The following is a 16,688-nucleotide window of genomic DNA, read 5'->3' as shown; positions in this document are numbered from 1 at the left end:
GACAACTTTCTCTGGATTATAGAGGGAAAAACTCAAAGGCCTGAACATAACATGGCCCTGAGTATATGAAGAAGTTTGTTTTTGCAACACCGGTTTTTGGATAAAGAATTTTTAAAGAAAAGAACCTTTCAGTAAAATGAGTTGAGATATAGATATAGCATATAGATATAGCATTTTTAACATGTGTTTAATGTATTGTATGAATTCATAAAAACAAAATCACCCATAGACATGACAAAGTCAAGTGGCCTTTCTAAGTGTTCCTAACAAAAGAGGAGTAGTCTGAAGAGGAGCCAATCTTTCATCTCATTTTTTATGATGAAAACTGAACTGGTACTGAACTGGCTTAACACCATAGATTTACATTCGCTGTGTGTCGATGGTCTCTCTTTATTATTCAGACAGTTTCTGACCAAATCCAATGATCAGTGTATTCTTCCATCTATCAAACGACCAAACATACCCAGTAACATCTGTATCCGTTTCCCCTGGCAGGTATAGACCAAGCTATGGATGGCCAAGGTCAGTAAGGAATTATGTACACTTCACAAAACAATACTTGCAGTGTGCTTTAGAGCAAAGACAAAAGGACGGAAAAAAAAAACACAAGACACCTATAAAAACATGCACAAGGACCAGAGACTGACAGAGTTAATGTCTAGAAAGACATTTTTTGCATCTGTTTTCTCTGACAGAAAATTCCCCATGTTCAGTCTGGCCGTAACCATCCCATACAACAATGCCCGGAAAACGTATGATATGAATCAAGTCCCTGACACTGTTGACCAAGCGAGGAATACGCTACTACAGTGTGACGTGCACACTGGGACACTAGGAGAAACCGTCCTGGGGTGCTGTGTGGTGTCTTGTCTTTTTCTACAGATAAATGGGGAGAGTCAATCACGTACAGAGTGAAGTGTCCGTACGAGGGAGGCACATACCTGAGGAGCGACGGAGGTCTCAGCCAATAAGAAGATGACCGTGCCGACAATGTTAATTACTATGTTTAAACCTAATATCTGCCGGACCAGGGAGAGAATAGTCACTCAGACTTCGTGAACTGATGTGGATGCTGTATGCTCGTCAGGGATGCAGAGTCTGGTCCAGAGCTCCGTGAGCAACCTCAGTCTTTAAGACTCGGCTGTATTTTAATAAATAGATGTGAATTTAACTTTTTGCGTCCTGCATACTTCACTAAACGAATGCGCGAGTCCTGATGATGTGAAGGATGGACTCAACAGAAGAGACCTGCAGAATAAACGTTTTGCGAGTTTTGCAGAAACCATTTATTCATTAAGCTGATATACAACGTCTTCCGCCAGCAGTGCATTGTTCTTTAAAAATATTTTCTGTTACAAATTAATGGTACATAAAATGCAATTTTTAAGGGACAGGGCTGCAGCGGTTAAGACTTGCACATAGAGGATGTGCAATATTCTTAGGGTTAGATTGTTAAAATTAAAATGATACCAACGAGGTATTTTCCAATATAGAGCTACTGTATAACATGTATAATAAACACGACGTTCGTGTCCGGAGTCGTGACCTGTGTTCCACTGTTACGCGTTGCATGACCCCAAACTCTCCATATGCGCAAATCAAAACCCCAAATCGTTTATTTGGTTGTTGTTTTTTTGAAGTCATTATTAGAGCAGGAATTCGTAGAGTGACAACACGATGTGTTCATGTAATCACTGCGTGATCCTGCTGTCAAGTCGTTAACAGTGACGCCGAATTCTTGCCCAGCCCTTGCACATGTTCCTGCCATCAGACAGGTGAAGATTTAGAAAATAATGCTAAGTGACGTTCCTCTCCTCTCGCCCTTCCTCAGGTGTTTACTTACCTTTCGTTGGTACATGCAACACACGCTGGCTGATCCGAGGCATCCATGTGTGAACAGTTATTTCCTTGTCGGTTGTCTCAGAGCTATGGGGGGGGGTATTAACTAATTACAAGCTGATCTAAATAGTATTCACTAGTCATAAGATACCAGAATATATTACTGTAGTTTCCATATGATGGGTCAAAATGGTTCGTTTTTGTCTTTTGTCTGTTGGAGCTTCACGCTGACAGACCCTGTGAGCCAGAATACTGCAGGTGAGCGCTCTGCATTTTTTACCTGTCAGGAAACTGAAACTCTGAGACCGGGAAGACTTTCTGACTTTCAACTTTTTGCTGTTGCCGGTGCCGCTGTCTTTAACGGCACGGTTTAAGCGAGAGCTGCAGTATATTAAATGTGATGTCCATGCTCTGTGTACGTACGGGGTTTTTTTTTTTGCTGTTGTTTCATGATGGTTATTAATTAACATTCAGATAAAAATGAACCTTTAATGTACAGTGTTGTAGTCATTCCAAGTAGGGGCCGTCTTATATTCGAGGACCAGGCAATTACCGCCATGTGTCCTGTTGAGTCCATCCTTCAAAACATCAGGACTCGCGCATTCGTTTAGTGAAGTATGCAGGACGCAAAAAGTTAAATTCACATCTATTTATTAAAATACAGCTGAGTCTTAAAGACTGAGGCTGCTCACAGAGCTCTGGACCAGACTACGCATCCCTGACAAGCATACAGCATTCACATCAGTTCACGAAGTCTGAGTGACTATTCTCTCCCTGGTCCGGCAGATATTAGGTTTAAACATAGTAAATAACATTGTCGGCACGGTCATCTTCTTATTGGCTGAGACCTCTGTCACTCCTCAGGTATGTGCCTCCCTCGTACGGACACTTCACTCTGGACATGATTGACTCTCCCCATTTAACGACTTATCTGTAGAAAAAGAGGTAGAAAAAAACAAGACACTACACAACACCCAAGGACAGTTTCTCAGGGTTTTTTGTCACATATAGACAACCATATATCTTTGGGTGCATTCCTTGCAGAATAACACCTCTGTTTAGTACCAGCACCTGAGTTTAATAAGCACCACAAGCCGCTTTCTTTTAATCTCATAACAAGATAATATATAAAAACACATAAAAATAACCCTTCAGACCCCCTTTTGATCTCAGATAACTTCTGAGATCAACATCATTCCCAAGTGGCAGCCACCTTTACGGTCTCATCCTCGTCATCCTCTACAACCACCTCCCTCTGATAGGGAGGTGGTTGTGCGGCCTTGCCTTCAATGGTGGTGTTGATAAGTATGACACAGAGAGAACGAATACAGGGAACACAACAACATCCACACAATACTAACATTCCAGCAACAGCAATCAGTGAGGAGACAACGGAGACCACCAGGTTGCGCCATTTTCCAAACCAACTGTCAAGCACATTAGTGAAAGGATCATCTATACCTGTGTGTGATGCCATTTCATCATATAAAACCCTAATGGCCTGTAGAGCTCTTGTGACGGTCCCATCAGGTGCAGTGTTATTAGGGATGACCACACAACATTGATCTCCAAAGATGTGACATACGCCCCCTGAATAGGAGTCGCAGACATGAGATCGTAGCCCCTCCAGTTGGAGTCCTGACCATAGCAATCGATTACTTGGGCACAGATCGAATATCCACCCTGTGTTATCTCCAAATGTGTAATTTAGCTCGATGCCTCCGTATTTGTTGAGGCACCAATCTTGTCGTTTCTTACCTTTTTGGTTGACATATTGTCTTTTAAATCGCACCTGTACCTGGTTTCCGTGGTCTCCCACATTGTCCAAACCAAACAGAGATAAGACAATGGCAATTAAAATCAAGGAGAGACCCAACAGGGTCTTCCAGAAAACATACATGATAATACTTTATTCAGTAAAAATACCTTGCCTAAAATAGCATAAAATAGTGATGCTAAACAATTTTTTTCTCTCTATTTGCAAAGCAGGTTAAGAATAATGTGGTTCTCCTATATATATTAAACAACCAGCTAGCCACACTTCTATAAATTAATAAAATCCCTCTGGGGATTAATGCATTGCCTGACTGACTCTTCTGGTCGTATTAAGTCACTAGCATGCTATCTACCACAGATCTAACACGAAAGAAGGTAGGTCGATATTAGTATACACTGAGATCTGAAGTTTTTCAGGGCAAGCCGGTACAGGTATTAATGGCTTCAATGGAGGGAACCACAGTGCTATCCACTGTAATTCAGGCCTCCTGTCTTCTGGCAAAAATGTTTAACCTTTGGAGGCCCTTATATATAGTTATCAATTTGGTAAAGAATGATTCTAATAACTTCAGGTTTACCCAGGGGAAAGTCTGCACCTCTTCCGGGGCAAATAAACTTGACCCTACTCTGCGTTCTTTTCTTTTGTATCTTCTGTTTCGGTGGGACATGAATCAGCTGACAGTTCTTTCAACTCTTTTCTAACTTCAGTCAGACTACGCTTTGGGTTTTCAGCAGGTTTACACCTACTCCAATGAAACCAAGTGTCCCCCTTTCCTCTGAGTCTGACAGCGCGAGATGTGCACTCAACCACTTCAAAGGGGCCTGTCCACCTTGGTTCTGACCACTTTCTTTTGATGGCTTTCAGGTACACCCACTCAGCCGAGTGTGGTGTATTGTCTCCTCCTCCTGGTGCGATGTCGTGTACCTGAGAAGAGAAGGCTGAGATAAGAGCGGTTAATTGTTCGAAATCTCATTTTCAACTTATATCTCATTTTGGGCGAGCTGGGAGTCTGCACTACTCCTGCTCCTGGTCCAGGACACTGTTGTCCCCTGGATAGCTCAAATGGAGTATACCCTGTGATTCTGTTCACTGAACTCCTAATACCTATCAACGCTATAGGGAGGGCATCCACCCATGACAGTTTAGTTTGTGTGCAGATTTTAGCCAATTTGTCTTTCATGTTTCTGTTCATTCTTTCCACCTTTCCTTGTGACTGTGGATGGTACACTGACCCAAAGGCATGTTTTAAACCTAAGGTTTGTTCTACTTCCTGCAATGATGATTTTTGAAATGTGTACCATTGTCAGAACGGATTCTCCTAGGGAATCCATGGAAAGGGATGTATTGGTTTATCAGAAACTTAATCACTGATTTTGCATCCTCCTTTTTTGTAGGTATTGCTTCTGGCCATCCTGTGTATGCATCCACGGCGACCAAAAGATACCTATATCCCCTTACTGCCTCTCCCATATCTGTATAATCAGTCACTATCTTTTCCCCTGGTAGCTTGGGTAGGGAAAATTTCCCTCATGTGGTTTCACAGAACTTTTTACGTTATGTACATTGCAAATGGAGCATTCCCTCACATGATTTTCTATCATTGCAGGTAAATAAGGGTGCCATCAGTGGGTCAACTGTCTCTCCATTTGTTGCTTACCACAGTGTATCAACCCATGTGCCTCCTCTAACACTGCTGGCACCATTCCTGGAGGCAACACTGGTCTACCATCTGGTGCTCTCCATAGATCATCTTGTTTCCTTGCTCCTCTTTCTATCCATACAGATATATCATACGGTGAAGCTTTGGCTGGTTCTTTTATTAAAATATTTACATCACATTTTGACAAGAATCTCTGTTACACCTGGCTCAGCTTGTAACATCATGAATTGTGGCTTGTAGCCAGCTGTCTGTTTGGCTACTCAATCGGCCTCATTGTTCCCTTTAGCGATCAATGTGTCTGCACTGTCGTGTCCCTTACATTTGATGATGGCTACTGCTTTTGGTTTCATCAGTACTTCTGCTAGTTCCTGCATTTCTTTTTCATGTTTAATCGGTGTTCCTACTATCGTCCTAAATCCTGCTCTTTGCCATTGCCCTAGACCTACATGTATTGCTCCTGACACATAAGCTGAATCAGTGAAAATGTTTACTTTCTTTCCTTCTGCTTGTTTCAAGGCTTCTATTACAGCTTTTAATTCTGCTATTTGTGCTGATACTTTTCTCTGCATTTTCTCTGATATCACAGTCTCCATTCACCCACTTTTGACTTGTCTGATCACTGCATTGTAATCCTAGCTCTGGGTGCCTATAACAGCACCCGTCTGTAAACAGGTCTTCGTCTGCATTTTTTATGGCTTCACTTTTCAAATCAGGTCTAAGCTTGTTATCTCTCTGAACCCTGTCCTCACATTTGTGTGGTGTGCCTTCTGTCATGCTATCTGCCATGTTGATGCCTTCATGAGTGTATGTGATGTGAGCTGCACCTAGGAGCTTTTCTAACCTGTTCTGTGTCAGTGAGGTCATTGTAAATGTGGCTGAGTTAACGTATGCAACTATGCTGTGCGTTGTTAATACTGTCAGTGCATGTCCCATGACTATGTGTGCAGTTTTTTGTAGAGTTTTGCTACCCGCTGGGTGTCTCACTTCTGTGGGATCAAGCACTGCACTCGTATACATCAATACCTGTCTACCTCCCCCTTTTTTCTGGAAAAGCACCCCATAGGCCGTATGTGCTTTTACAGAAACATCAAGAAAAAACAGAGAAGAGTAGTCAGGAACAGCGAGATCAGCCGCCTGGGAGAGTGCTTGTTTCAGATTAATAAAAGCGGTTTCGGATTCTGTAGTCCAGGTTAGAAGAGCGGTGACATTGCGCATCCCCTCTGCGTTTACCATGGCGCGGAGAGGTGACGTGAGATCACAGAATGAATGAACGAAATGTCTGCTAAAACCTGCTAGGCCTAAAAATGATAACATGTCTTTAACCGTGACAGGTTTAGGGTGTTGGAGAATCGCAGAGCGATGTGTACCTTAGACAGAAGTTCCTGAGGCGGAGATGACGCGGCCTAAAAAGGTGACAGACTGACGACAGCACTGCAATTTGTTACGCGCAACCTTGAAACCCATGTGGTGTAGGTGACCTAATAATTGTTTGGTACTTTTCAAACAAAGATCAGCAGTGGGAGCGGCGATCAACAAACCATCAACATACTGGATCAGAACTACACCTTGTGGTAGAATTAGATCATTCAATTGTTGTCTGAGTACCTGATTAAAGATGCCTGGTGATAAAACAAACCCTTGTGGTAGTCTAGTGTAGCGCAACTTTCTGCCTTTGTATGTGAAAGAGAAAATATCTCTGAGGTCCTCTGCTAATGGTAAACAGAAAAAGGCATTGGCCAGATCCATACATGTGAACCATTGATGTTGTGGATTGATAGCAGACATGGCCGTGTAGGGGTTAGGTACAGGGACAGTAGGTGTAGTAATAATGGAGTTAATCTTCCTGAGATCATGTGCCATGCGGTATTTCTTTTCGACAGGTAAAATGGGCGTGTTCCAGGATGAGTGGGATTTTCCAGTACCCCTGCTTTCAATAATCCCTCCATTGTGTCTGCAATACCTTCCTCTGCCTCTGATTTGTGTCTATACTGGGGTTGCCAGAAGGGCTGAGATGTATTATATTGAAAGGTGATAGGTGAGGCATATTTACAAAACCCCACGCCAGTGGGACCTGATGACCACAGAGAAGATGGGAGAGAGTCAAGCATAAGAATGGCAAATTCATGATCAGTCTTTTCTCTACCATGGAAACGCTCGATCTGTCTATGTTCCAGTTCAACAATGTCAGTAGTATGGTGAGTGATTTTATAAGACTTAAAGGAGGGGCTATAGGACAATGCAGGGATCTGAGTTGGCTGCCAATCAATCACTGCAGTCAACCTCTTACACATAGGACCCAAATCTTTTGCCTGGTGGTCGGCGTGTACCATCAGAGTAACATGAGGCGACGCCTCTCCACTCATTTCATACCGCAACATTTGATCAGGGGTGAGAGTGACCAGGGCAGAAAAACGCCCTCAGGTCCCACCAAGACACAAGGAGAGTCAATGTGCCTATGTTGACCTTCCACCTGGGAATAAAAAGCCTGCTGGTAAACCTCATTACAACCACGATCATAATACAGAGTGACATGAAACGGGTCGGTGGGTGAAGCATAGGGCTCTAAGGCCTGCAGCCAGGGGCGCCACTGAGTAAACAGCGACAGCAATCCGTTCGATTGTGGATTTTCAGGCAGTAGTTGACCCCAGTAGATGTCTGCCCACACTGCAGCCTGAGGTGTAACGTCTGCAGCTAGCATCATGTGAGAGGTGGTGGAGATCGATGGCAACGAACAGTTCGTAGAGACACCATTAGGAAATGTAACTGTTATTCCATCAGGGCTGCACAACACAGACGTCCCACATTTGACCAACATATCTCGTCCCATAAGGTTGACGGGGCATGAGTTGACAAACTGATGATGGAAAGACTGACTAGCCACCTGAACATTCAATGGCTTGGTTAATGGCAGAGCTTCATTTTTTCCTGAGAAACCGAACACATGTACAGAGTCATTTGATAAGGTTGCAGGTGCCATATCACATGTGAGTGTTGAATAACATGCTCCAGTATCCACTAGAAATGGCAGCTTACCTTCATTTACAGCCATAACCATGTAGGGGTCCACCAGTTCCACATGGCTCAGTGTTCCCGGGCCCCGTCCATATTGATCACGAGGGTACATGCTTGGAAAATGACCCCCTGGCGCGACGTTGGCATTGGGCGCTTGATGTGCAGCCCCACTGTTTGCCTGCATGCCTTCTTGTTGTGTTCTGTTGGTGAAATCCCTAGCCCAATGTCCACCTTGTCCGCAGACCCAACACTGATCTTGTGAACGTGGACGGCGAGACCACTGATTGCTCCTAAATCCATCGTAACTACCCCTACTGTGGCCTCCGCGCCCACGCCCCCCACCAAACCCGCCCCTCATCAGCATCTGATGATGATGGTGCGGCTGAGTCAACCAGTCAGGCATAGGATACAGATCAGGGGAATCAAAAAACGAATCCGCCTGTTGCACCATTTGTTTTGATTGTTTCTTGTCAGTATTGAACTGTTTTCTGGCTAAATCTAATTGTAATTTCACCAATTGAGATTGATTATTGCTAATTTCTGTTTTTTCATTCTGTGACTTTTAGATGATGTGCCAAATGTTTCTCCCACTTCTCAGAGTCGCATCCCGGAATATCAGGGTTGAGCTCCATGGCCGTTTTAACAGCCTTAGGCATGCCTTCCATTACTGCTTTTCTAAGTAGTGTTGTTTGAACTGGATCTTGGCCAGGATCTATTCCTGCCATGTCAATCCACTGTCCCCTACACTTAAGCAAAAATGAGGGCACATCTTCATCATCTTTTATTTTAAACACTAATGAGTGTACTGCTCCCTGAGGCACTGGATATTTAGTTCTCATTGCAGTTCCTATGGCTGTGGCATATCTAGCAAAGGGTGTTTCTTGTGGTAACTGAGCAGTGTGAGAAATCATCTCCACCTGTAACACCTCATGTTCCCCTACCTGTCTGCCCAACAAGGCCCTCCAGTCCGCCAAAGCTAAGGTATAACCCATAGTCAGCTGGCAGAATTGTCTCATCCACGGTCCCCCTCCTGAGGTGGTAGCTTCTCCACCAAACAATTCATGTCTGTGAAGGAAAAGGGCTAATATATAGCACCCCCTGCTGGGCGGGCTACTAATGGCATCATATGCGCTTTCTGCTGTATTACCTTTTTCTGTGTTGGTCTGGCTGTAGAGCGTAAATAATAGGAATGCTGAGCCGGCGGTGGCTCCTGATTTCTGGTGAAAGTACCGCTTAACCGAAGGATTTCTACTGGTTGACATTCTATGCTGTCCTCTGATCCACTAAGTTCTGTCTCAGTGTCCTCACCGACTGCGTCTTCTTCCTCACCCTGCTCCTGTCTTGCCCGTGCTGCAGGAACGGGTGTAATTATTCTTTTCTTTTCCCTTTTGTCATCTTGCTCTATCTGACCGGTAGCTAGTGTGCTGAAATGTGCGAGTGGTGGATCGACCTCTCTCTGCATGCTAGAAATGAATGGTAGACCTGAAAGCATTCCTGCCTCTCCTGGTGTAGAGCGCGCTGGAAGTGTCTGTGCGCCGGGACACACTGGCGTTGTAGTCTGAGCCGGTTGATTTATGTCTATAAGACAAACACCACTGTCGAGCGGTGCCGCAGTGGTAGATAGCCCCCTTCTCGGTGAGTCTTCTTCCTCTCCGATCAGTGCTAGGGTGCGCATGCGTCTCTGCGTGTCCCGAATGTCTTCCTCTAATGTTTGCAGCTCTATCGTTCTTAGTCTATTTCTCTCTGTTCTTGCTCTGTCTAACATCTCGTCAGATTCCTCCTTCATGTCTAACACTCCCTGTACTGAAACGACTGGCATTTGATAAGCTGGAGGAGCAGTTGGCTCCCCTTTAATATTCAGCGCTGGGTAAAGTTGGCTGGAACCTTGAGCTCCTTTCCCTGCAGGCGAGGACGGGGCTGATTGTGTCTGTTTATTATTTTCAGGGAACAATGCGCCACAAGCTAATGCAATTTTGTGTAACAGAGCTCTCTTTTTATCTATTTTTCTGTCGCTCCTTACTCCATGTACTCTGCTGTAAGAGTGAAGGACTGCTCTTCTCATGCTCCTCTAGCATTTCTTTAGCCTCTGTCTCTAATTTAGAGAAGAAACGGAGTAGGCCTCCTCCCCTCTTCTCTGCCTTCCATCTGTCCTGCACCTCTTCCCACATCTCATCACATTTTTTACATATTTTTTGTCTGTCTCTTGTGGTGCACTTACGTGTATGTAAATTGTTTTACTCACCAGTCCTCTCGCTATCTGTTGGGAGAAAATTAATTTTTATCCTCCCCAATGGCCAGTCAGTTTGTGATGCAAAACACCCAAACCACTGACCCTATGAACTGCGCACACTTTTACAGTGTGGTTTGTTATCGCCGTTAGGTTACCCCCACACGTTTTTGCAGTTCAGACACCTGGACTAAACTTCAACAGAGACACCGTTGTACCTACCACCCACTTTTATTGTTGGCCACTTTTATTATAGTCAATTTTACACAATTTCCCAAATAATCACACAGTCTCTTAGACCACCGTTGGGTTGCTCCAATATGGAATTTCTGACAACGGTTTAGGGATCACAAGCTCAACCCCTCTCACGGGTAAAAACATAAAAGATAATAACTGCTAAATCTAAACACTCTGCAGCGAACTATCCTAGATCGCCGCTCCACGCTCGCTCCCCTGGTCCTTTAAACGACTTTTTCAGCGACGCCTCATTGATAGACTTATTGACCTTGCTATCGAGGATTTCCGCACTTAGCCGGGTCGGTCCTTTATTATTTCTTATCTTTAGCTTGAGTGCTAGAGCTCTTCCTTCCCTCGTGACTGGCTGATTAGACCCCCTTTAAAAACGAAAAAGTTTTAATTAAAAAATTCCTGCCTTCATCACGTCGGCTTCACCAAATTGTTGAGTCCATCCTTCAAAACATCAGGACTCACGCATTCGTTTAGTGAAGTATGCAGGACGCAAAAAGTTAAATTCACATCTATTTATTAAAATACAGCCGTGTCTTAAAGAGGCTGCTCACGGAGCTCTGGACCAGACTCTGCATCCCTGACGAGCATACAGCATCCACATCAGTTCACGAAGTCTGAGTGACTATTCTCTCCCTGGTCCGGCAGATATTAGGTTTAAACATAGTAAATAACATTGTCGGCACGGTCATCTTCTTATTGGCTGAGACCTCCGTCACTCCTCAGGTATGTGCCTCCCTCGTACGGACACTTCACTCTGGACATGATTGACTCTCCCCATTTAACGACTTATCTGTAGAAAAAGACAAGACACTACACAACACCGAAGGACGGTTTCTCAAACTGTCCTGCCGCCTCCATATAAGGGGTTTTTTGTCACATATAGACAACCATATGTCTGTGGGTGCATTCCTTGCAGAATAACACCTCTGTTTAGTACCAGCACCTGAGTTTAATAAGCTCCATAAGCTGCTTTCTTTTAGTCTCATAACGAGATCATATATAAAAACACATAAAAATAACCCTTCAGACCCCCTTTTGATCTCAGATAACTTCTGAGATCAACATCATTCCCAAGTGGCAGCCACCTTTACGGTCTCATCCTCGTCATCCTCTTCCTTCTTCCCCCGCAGTGGCATTTGATGACGCTGGGTAAAGTTGGCTGGAACCTTGGGCTCCTTTCCCTGCAGGCGAGGACGGGGCTGATTGTGTCTGTTTATTATTTTCAGGGAACAATGCGCCACAAGCTAATGCAATTTTGTGTAACAGAGCTCTCTTTTTATCTATTTTTCTGTCGCTCCTTACTCCATGTACTCTGCTGTAAGAGTGAAGGACTGCTCTTCTCATGCTCCTCTAGCATTTCTTTAGCCTCTGTCTCTAATTTAGAGAAGAAACGGAGTCGGCCTCCTCCCCTCTTCTCTGCCTTCCATCTGTCCTGCACCTCTTCCCACATCTCATCACATTTTTTACATATTTTTTGTCTGTCTCTTGTGGTGCACTTACGTGTATGTAAATTGTTTTACTCACCAGTCCTCTCGCTATCTGTTGGGAGAAAATTAATTTTTATCCTCCCCAATGGCCAGTCAGTTTGTAAGGCAAAACACCCAAACCACTGACCCTATGAACTGCGCACACTTTTACAGTGTGGTTTGTTATCGCCGTTAGGTTACCCCCACACGTTTTTGCAGTTCAGACACCTGGACTAAACTTCAACAGAGACACCGTTGTACCTACCACCCACTTTTATTGTTGGCCACTTTTATTATAGTCAATTTTACACAATTTCCCAAATAATCACACAGTCTCTTAGACCACCGTTGGGTTGCTCCAATATGGAATTTCTGACAACGGTTTAGGGATCACAAGCTCAACCCCTTTCACGGGTAAAAACATAAAAGATAGCCCCCCAGGACGGTTTTTCACACTGTCCTGCCGCCTCCATATAAGGGGTCGTTTGTCACATATAGACAACCATATATCTTTGGATGCATTCCTTGCAGAATAACACCTCTGTTTAGTACCAGCACCTGAGTTTAATAAGCTCCATAAGCTGCTTTCTTTTAGTCTCATAACAAGATCATATATAAAAACACATAAAAATAACCTTTCAGTCCACAACATCAGATTTTTTTTTTTCCTGACTGGAGATGGTTCCCAGTGTAACTACAGTGTTTTACCAAGAGGGTGTTGAATCGTGGGTTTGTTTGTAGCCTTAATGGTGCTGGGCTAGCCGGCGGCCTGCGGGTTCGTTTGTCGTGAGTCTTTTTTTAGAGTGAGTCAGCGCCAAGGTTGTTTCGCCGGCACCGCCAACCTGCAGGAGTTTCCGAAGGCTCGTGTAGTGGGTTTCGCTGCGACGGAGGAAATCAACTCGTGACGACTGATAACAAGTTGGTAGCCCCTCCCGACGGGCTCATTCGGCTCAGGCAATGCGCCTGACTCGCGATGGTGGGGGAAACCCTGCAATCCATTTCAAATGTGAACACCGCAACGAGTTCTGCAAAGGTTGTACGCGCATACAGACCGTTTAAGGTTGAGCAATCGTTGGATCCCGTGCTTTAGTCACGAGATTTGAATGAGGAAAGAGACGCGAGGCAGTTTGGAAGCATTAACAGTAGATCTTCATAGATGGCTAACGTGAGATTCTTGTAACCCAGTGTGACAGACTGGGTCCGCTGCTGAAGTGATACCAGGGCAGCGAACATGACAGAACAGAGACACATGTCTCTGTTACCAAGTTCAGAAATATACGTTGACTCAACGGCAGTTTTACGGTTTAGAAAAGACGGGCAATCTTTATTTCTATAGAGAAAGCCTCGTTAAGATGTTTTCAATCGCTGGGTCAAATGTTGAATTTACGCCTCGACTGACAGTTTGACAGAGCGATGCGGGTACCATTCAGAGTTTTAACGGTGGAAAGGTCAGAGGTGCCGCTGGTGACACCAAACCGTTTTAATCCAGAAGAGGAGACAATGTTATCAGTTACTGAAACTGCAGCTGGTAAAGAAAATATGTGGCTGTGTGTGTATTCAACCCACATCTCCACGCTGTAAACATTTCTTCATCTTGTGAGGTACACACCTCAGAGCCGACACCTCAGTGTAGGACGTGACTCAGCCCTCGACTCTCGATTTACGTTGAAGTCTCCCTCCTCAATCTGCAGGTCATCATGAACAGGCAGACTTGGTTTTCCCGTCTTCAAAACACAACATTTGCTCACAGAGGCAGCACAGATCTCAGAAGGCCTCTTTCGAGGTTAGAAGAAAAGCAAACCGATTGTTTTTATTGTAAATGTATTGAGTCCAAGTAAATAGTCAAAGTCAATAAACAGAAAGTCGTAGAGCCGGACCGATATATCGGTTTTCTGATTATATCGGAGGATATCGGCCAGTCACAGATATAATGGTATCGGCGTATACATTGGCCGATGTGCGCCGATATGAAAACTTTTTTTTTTTTTTAAAATTAACAGAAAGAGACACTCTCGGTGCCGGACCGAGCGGTGTCTCCGCGGCAAGTTGCCAACTAGTTTGTGAAATTCATTGTTGGGAAGTTCATAACCAACGACCCCATCGCTTTCCCTTTTGGATGTAACTCAAACATATGTGACATATGTTACATGTATACGTGTGTGTGTTTGAATGTTTTACTCTCTCATACCTCGGCCCTGAAAGAACAGAGTATGTGTTCTCAGATAATTCACCTGGTCAGAAAGTTAAGAAACCAATAATGAGTGATCAAATCAGTCACATGAATTCATGTCCTTCTAAGTCATTGCATATTATCTCATGTATTTTGGTGGACGTGTGAGGCGTGGGGCTTTCGCTGCAGTGCCGAACACATGAAAAGAGGAAATCCGAATGTTGAGATAAGGGTACGGTGCCACTCCCAGGATCTGGCTGGTGTTGCCCTCTGCTTTATAAAGATGTCGCCTCCCTCCGCCTCCGCATTCACAGCAGCGGCAGTTAGACACCGGAGGTGTGGACGGAATCCATTAAACATCTTTCCCCAGCAAAGCAGGTAAAATATTCACGGTAAAAAAATCCGCAATAGGGTTTTGATATAAATTGGCAGTGAGTGTTTTGTATTGTAGAAGATGTTTGTGTAGCATAAAAAAAAACAGCAGCTAAATTTAATTCTTTTCTGGTTCAAAGGGCATGGGGTGTTCAAATGAATAACTGAAAAAGCACTTTGGGAGATTAATGTCAACATGGTGACATGTCTTTTTTGTTCTTGTCTCTTGAGACTAAAAAACCCTCTGGGCAGCAACAATAAAGGTGAGCGACCATTTTTTAAAATTTTTTCTAAACACTGATGACTTTTTAAGAGTGATGTTCAATTCAATTGTGACTGTATTTTTTATAAAAGAACGGGCGCAATATTAAATATTGTGAGGCAGGCCCAGACATGAGTCTGAACGGCTGATAAACAAAGTGATCCACGTGACAAAAGCAGCTAATCGAAATAAATAAACGATGGAAGACTGAACGTAAAAAACGATGTCGTCTGCAGAACGTTGATTTTCCCAAACTCAAAGATGCAAGGCGTGAAAAACACAGCACGGGGCAAAAACAAACACTTTTTTCACAATGAAACTTTTGCAGTCACATTCCTACCTGTATTATCCCTGTTTTGTTGAAAAAAAAAAAAAATCTGTGTGCAGATGTCTGGCCTGTGCTGGGCGGTTGTGACGCTGACATTGCTCCTGTCCAGTGGAAACAGTTTTGCTGGAATGACCAAAGAGCAGCTGGCCAAGTATGTAGAGTTCTTCATGCAAAGGTGAGTCGGGGTGGTTTCCAGTGGTTTCTAGTCTCTGAGGAGGTGTCCAGTTATTTTTCCTTGCACCCACTGTCAGTCTCCATCTACATCAGATCACACGACTCATTTCATGTAAAATGGAAACACACTTTACACCAACAGTCACCACTAGATGTCAACGAAATCCGCCACTAAAAACGTCAGGGTTTTTCATGGATTAGTTGTTTGAGTCCCACTCCGTTATTTTTGTCCTCTACATACAGAATGTTTGGTTGATGGCGTGATGGAGCGGTCGCTGTCTGTGTTTTTCAACTGTGTTTTCTCTCTGTGTGGCTTTTCTCCTGAGCTGTGGAGTTAATACCTTTTGTATGTTTCCCTCGGCAGGTATAACATAAAATCCCAGGTCAGTGTGGCTGTAAACATCCCAAATACAATGATCGAGGGCCCCCTAGAAAAGGTCTTTGAGAAAGCCACTCCTGAGGAAGTGAGGAACCAGTTAAATAATTCAGTGTACCCAGTTTCGAACAATGACACCATGGTTGTTGTTGCAAAACCCAAATTTCCCGACGAGAAAATTACTTATACCGTTCATGCGGAGAGACGTGTTTTGGAAAAAATAGAAACATTATTTAGAAGCGGAAAAGATTATTTTCTACTCTTCTACTCCTTTAATTCCCCATGTGGTTCAAAATGTACAAACCTGACAAATCAGTACAATATCATAAGCATGATTAATGAAATTCTTCCCAAATGGAAGCAGTTTGCCTTTGTGTTTTTCAAAGTGTTTGACAAGACCAGTAAAAATGTTACCATCGAAAAGGCCTACTCAGAGGAGGCCCTCAAACAGCTGGGGAATTCTAAGATTGGTCACGACAACATATTCCGTTGTTACAAACCAAACAATCAGCTTTTCCAATGCATCAGCTGCTTCAGCGGTAAGGACCCTGTAGAAAAGTGTCTTGTTAACGAATCCTGAAGATTGATAATGAAACTTGTCTGAGATGAGGTCATCTCCGGACACCACACGGTAAAACGGATTCTGGAACGTTTTTACTTAAATATTAAATATGAATATTTCTTTTCATACAACCAGCTTATTTCTATTACTCTGTGCTGTGTTTCCTCACTGTGATTACTTCCTTCGGGTATTAACTGCATAGCTACAGCTCACT

General features: G+C 43.8%; 1 long non-coding RNA gene across 1 annotated transcript in view; it reads left to right on the top strand.

The window, feature by feature from the left end:
- The first annotated feature begins 14,732 nt into the window (after positions 1-14,732).
- LOC120800691 overlaps positions 14,733-16,688 on the top strand; it is a 2,412-nt gene continuing 456 nt past the window's right edge. The window contains exons 1-4 of the long non-coding RNA XR_005709005.1: positions 14,733-14,778; positions 15,004-15,035; positions 15,422-15,537; positions 15,901-16,688. The exon at positions 15,901-16,688 is cut by the window's right edge and continues 456 nt beyond it. This is a non-coding gene — a long non-coding RNA (uncharacterized LOC120800691). The remainder of the gene's footprint in view (positions 14,779-15,003; positions 15,036-15,421; positions 15,538-15,900) is intronic.

Source organism: Xiphias gladius, chromosome 15 (assembly GCF_016859285.1).
Source record: "Xiphias gladius isolate SHS-SW01 ecotype Sanya breed wild chromosome 15, ASM1685928v1, whole genome shotgun sequence".
NCBI lineage: Eukaryota > Metazoa > Chordata > Actinopteri > Istiophoriformes > Xiphiidae > Xiphias > Xiphias gladius.
The sequence above is the reverse complement of the archived record's forward strand: the minus strand, read 5'-3'. Positions and strand labels throughout refer to the sequence as shown.